The following is a 5,659-nucleotide window of genomic DNA, read 5'->3' as shown; positions in this document are numbered from 1 at the left end:
GTTAGTCACTTACTTAGGAGTGAGGTAAATCACACTATGAATGTCACAAGTGAACAAATTCAACTTGGATACTATCTAATGTATTGTCAATCTAAACAATCACACGTATATCTCTATCTTTTTAGGAGTCATCTATTTCGAAACCTAAGACAATATATCTCCCCAAATGGACTTGATAGAAAACATAATAGTCTCTTGAATCAATTGCTCAATTTTGATTCCTTTGACTATGAATAATTTAGTTTACCTATTGATATAAGTTGTCTTTCTACAACATATTCCATCCCTATAATGCAACTTAATATTAGTTAAACCTTAAGTAATCAATAAACTGATATTTGCTTTGTTATTTTACTTTTGTGCAAAAACTAGTGAGGCATTAATTATACAAAATATCTTAATTTACTATGGAATTTTATTAATCAATCTCTTTGAAAAAATACAAGTATAAATAAGGACACAAAATCTCAACAATATCATATTATAAAATTTAAAATATAATTAATTTCAGTATTATAAAATATGGTATGTAATCTGTAGAGCCCACTTATTGCCCGGGCCTAAACCAATACAGGCCCAACAAAATTAAAACTCAAGCCCAATTACCCAAACAATAACCAAACCAGCCCAACACTAAAAAACCCTAGAACCTTCAGCACAACTCCTAGCGCCGTAGCCAAGCAACCCCAACCGCCGCACGACTCGGGGCCAGAAGCCTCCCTCCGCGCAATTTGCGCCTCCACGTGCGCCGCTCCTCCACGAGCGTCATGCCTTGCGCATCGCACCTGCAACAGCAAACAAAAACCAACCGCAACGAAATAGGGATAGCATAAGAGATTTCGTTTTTTAGATTTATTTTTGTTTTCTATTTTCGGCTATAAAAGGCCGACTTCAATATGTAAACAAGGAGAGAACCAAAAATCAGAAAGAGAAGGTGTTCATCATTCTCATTTTTTTTCCCTTTTTCTCTTGTTTTTTATTTTATTTTTTATTCACGCTTTTAAAAAATTCAAAGAAAGAAAAGGGGAAACGTACCTTTCGCCAAAGTCGTCGGATCGTCGTCGTCACCGTCGCAATCGGAGAGTCGAAATACGCGAACGGCGTCGGTGGGGGGCTGAACGTGGGAACCCTAGCAGAGGAGGCTAGGGTTCATGAGTTTTTTTTTAAACATGGCAGGAAATGTTTTTTTTATAAAAAATGTTGATTTTATAACAAAATTAAAACGGCGCCATTTTCCCAGGCCTGACCCGCGCGGTGACCCGACCCGAAGGGGAGGATCCGCGCGCTCTGACGTCAGGTGGGAAAATTGCGCAATTGATCCTTCCTTTTTTGCAACGCCTTTCAATTAAATCCTTTTTCTTATTTCAGAAATTAGGCCGCATATTTTACTTCTGTTTCGATTGGGTCCCCCGTTGTGCTGCGTTTTGGAAGGACGGGATAATTCCCCTTTTGGTCCTCCGATGTCACGCGCGCATTCAATTGGGTCCTTTCTTTTTAAATTTATTCTAAAGTCGCCCATTTCTTTCGTTTTTAATTCAATTCAATCCATTTTAATTTCTTATCATAATTATGCTATACCCTTATTTTATTTTATTTATTGTTATTATTGTTAACATTATTATTATTATTATTATTATTATTATTATTATTATTATTATTATTATTATTATTATTATTATTCCATTCACACATTTTAAACTTTCTTTTTTCACATACTCATATTTTATACATACTTACACATTTCTTTTTTTACTTTGTAAATATATATATATAATTTTATATTTTTATTTTATTGATTCACGTACACATATTTTATATATTTTATTATTATATTATCTTCTTAGTTTTTATATATAGTTTATATATACAAATATATATATATATATACACATTTACATTTTATAATATGTATACATTCTTCCATTTTATAATTCATACACATTTTCATATACATGTATACATTTTCGTAGTTTATTTATATATTATATTTTTTTTGTTTTTCCTTGTAATATATACACACATATATATATATTTTCATATATATACATACATATTTTCTTAGAAATTATAATAAGTTTTTTTGTTGTTGTTTTGTTTTATATATTTCATTCATTTCTTATTTTTGTATACTTATATTTTATATATTTCATTCATTTCTTATTTTTGTATACTTATATGTACTTGTTTAAATATATGCATATACATGTTTTCAAAATTTATTTATGTATCATACTTATATTTTGAAAATACATATACACATATAATTTAAAGTTAAAGTTTTGGTTTTATGTGTACATTAGCATTTTACAATACTTTTTAAGGAAAATATACATTGGGTTTCATCAAAACATTGAAATCGTTCTTATTTTCTGAATATTTGGCATTCATGATTCTTGAGAAAGGTCGTGTCTTAACTTACTGGATCGCGGTTATTTTTCAATGAATTTAGAACGCTAAGTATCCATTTTGCAATAAATTCGAAAATTTTAAATAAAAACTTATTCTCGGGAATTTAAAATGTTGGGTCCTAACTTACTGGTCATGACATTTATATTCTCGAGATAAGAATTTTCAAAAGCAAAAGGCAATGTTCGGATATTTTGAAGATTTAAAAACATTGTGCCCTAACTCACTGGGTGTGGTGTTTTATTTCTTTGAAATAGGAATGTCTTATTATTTTAATTCGTTCATGAAATAAAAAGTTCATTTTAAAATCTTTTCAAATTTTCGACACCAAGGCATTAAAAAAAATCAATTTGGTACCAATATTGGGTGTTACGAGGGTGCTAATCCTTCCTCGTGCGTAACTGACTCCTGAGCCTGTTTCTCAAATTTCGCAGACCAAAATTGTTTTTAAGGTGGGCCGATTACACCTTAATAAAGGATCGGTGGCGACTCTAGTTTCGTTTTTTAAAGTCGACAACTAAATTTTTGTTTTTAAAAAGCGGTTTCGACAGCTTGGCGACTCCACTGGGGACCTTAGAGAGTCGAGCCATAAACTGATTATGTTTTGTCTTTGTGTCAAAAATCAAAAGTTTTTAAATAATTCATGAGTTCCCTTCGCACTCATTGATTTTTTCATCATGGTGTTGGCAACTTTGCATTTGCATTTTGCATTTTACCCTTTAAGTGGGAGCGAGAAACTAGTCCTTCGTGAGGTTTTCACCTCCGTGCAGGGTAGTGGACCGCTTCCGGGATACATCCGTACCTATGTCTTCGTGAGATTTTCATCTCCGTGCAGCCATAGGGAAATGTATTCCCCTGAACTGAACTCGATCCATATGAGCCTATAATGGGTGAAGATCGAGGAATCTGCTGGTTCGGGTACCTTTACCTTAGAAGCCAACCGCATATAGTGAACCTTAGGAACTTACCCTAGGTAGAATTACTCTAAACTTTAGTAGATACCTGACTAGGAGTTTTTATTATTTCTTGATTGTATTGGATTTAATGTTTATACCCGATACTAACTCGTTTTGCTTTGTTTTGGTTATGATTGCATTGCATTTGCATTGTAGAAAAGAGATGTTGATTCAAGTTTGATTACTAATTTAGAAAGCCTATCATAAGAAAACGGGTTTCTTGATAAAATGGAAAATAGTACGGCAGCCTGAATATATTCCAAGAAATACAAGAAGGGCGATGGAAGAATTCGTGACTTTACTTCGGGGCCCGAGGATTCAAGATGATTGTCTAAGAGCTTTCACCATTCCAAATTTCTTAAAGAAGCTAATGAGCATTACGAGGATAGGCAGACAACGGATTGCGACCAGAATCAAGCAGACTGAGCTAGCAGTGACATCCTTTGGAAGTTCACGAGGTTTATCTTAACATCCGAATGAAGAAGGAGAAGATGTATTTGCTTAGAGTATGAGGGCAAAGCCGTATATATATCAGCTTTATGTAAAGAAATTTGTCCTCTAGTAAAGTTTTCTAAATGGAATTGAATCAGAATTAACGTCTCTTTATGCATTCATCTCATGCATCACATCATATGCATTAAAAACCTTTAATTGATCCTAATTAATTAAAATTATTGCTTAGTTAACCTGGAAACCAACCAACCAACCAAACACCGATACGGCACTTGAGCAAAGACAAAAGATATGGATCAGATATTAGAAAAGCTCGAACAGTACCAGAAGGAGATGCAAGACCGGCTTCAGCTACAAATGCAGGAGCGGTTAGACAAGATGAAACAAGAAATGTCTGAGAAGATGCGGGAATCTCAAGAGGATATAGTGGCAAAGTTAACCCGACTGATAACAAAGGGAAGTGACAAAGGAAAGGGCCCCATGGCAGATGCCGATGAAGGAAATGAAGATGAAATCCTTTACACTCCAGGTTTCACCTCTCCACATATGCGAGCCCAAGCTGAATACCCGCGCAAATCTGCTGTCACTATCATGCCTCAGCAGTTTTGGGCTGGTATTTCGAACCTCCAAACTGGGCCGAGTTCCAATCCTGAAAATAATCCTGTTAACTCTGCCATTCCTGACTTTGATGAAGTGGTTGAGAAGGAAAGAATGAAGGAGGAGTTACCAAAACAGTTAGAGGAAAGGTGTAGGTGGCTCGAGGAGAAGTTCAAGGCGATGGAGGTCACTGAGAGTTATCGAGGCATTGACACAAAAGAGCTGAGTCTAGTGCCAAATTTAGTACTCCCTCATAAGTTTAAGATGCCTAAATTTGAAAAGTACAATGGGACAAGCTGCCCAGAAGCTCACATCACCATGTTCTGTAGGCGGATGGCGGGATATGTTAACAACGACCAACTCTTAATACATTGTTTCCAATACAGCCTTGCAGGGGCAGCATCTAAGTGGTACAATCAGCTGAGCCGTACCACGATTGGTTCATGGAGGGACTTGGCACAAACATTTATGAAACAGTATAGTCATGTGACAGACATGGCTCCTGATAGAATCACCCTTCAAAACATGGAGAAGAAGCCGAGTGAAAGCTTCAGGCAATATGCACAAAGATGGAGGGAAGTCGCAGTCCAAGTCCAGCCACCACTCTTGGAGAAAGAAATGACCATGCTATTTATTAACACACTGAAGGCACCGTTCATTATGCATATGTTAGGGAGCGCTACAAAAATCTTTTTTGACATAGTTATGAACGGTGAAATGGTCGAAAATGCTATAAGGAGCGGGAAAATCGATGCAGAAGAGAGTAACAAGAGGTCAGTCTCAAGCAGAAGAGAAAATCATGTGAACAGTATGGGTTACTCTAAATCAGTTACAGTGAGTCAGTCAAGGAAGGTGGTTGGTAACCAACAAAATTCATCAAGGCAGGGTTCCGGCATGAAAACTGGGAAGTTCCAGTTTACACCAATCCCAGTACCGTATAGGGAACTGTATCAAAATTTGTTTGATGCACATGTTGTTTCCCCTTTTCATGTGAAGCCTCTACAACCTCCGTATCCCAAATGGTATGATGCGAACGCACAATGTGAATACCACGCGAGAATTACGGGACACTCGATTGAGAATTGCACTGCCTTCAAGAAGCAAGTTGAAAGACTCATCGACATGGGTGTTGTCAAGTTTGGTGACTCATCAAGTGCAGAGAATCCATTACCCAATCATGATTGATAATGGAGGCTGTGTGATGTATAGAGAAGTGATGAGATTTTCACATCGACGCCATATGTGCA

This window comes from Gossypium raimondii, chromosome 11 (assembly GCF_025698545.1).
Source record: "Gossypium raimondii isolate GPD5lz chromosome 11, ASM2569854v1, whole genome shotgun sequence".
NCBI lineage: Eukaryota > Viridiplantae > Streptophyta > Magnoliopsida > Malvales > Malvaceae > Gossypium > Gossypium raimondii.
This window is presented reverse-complemented; position numbering follows the sequence as displayed.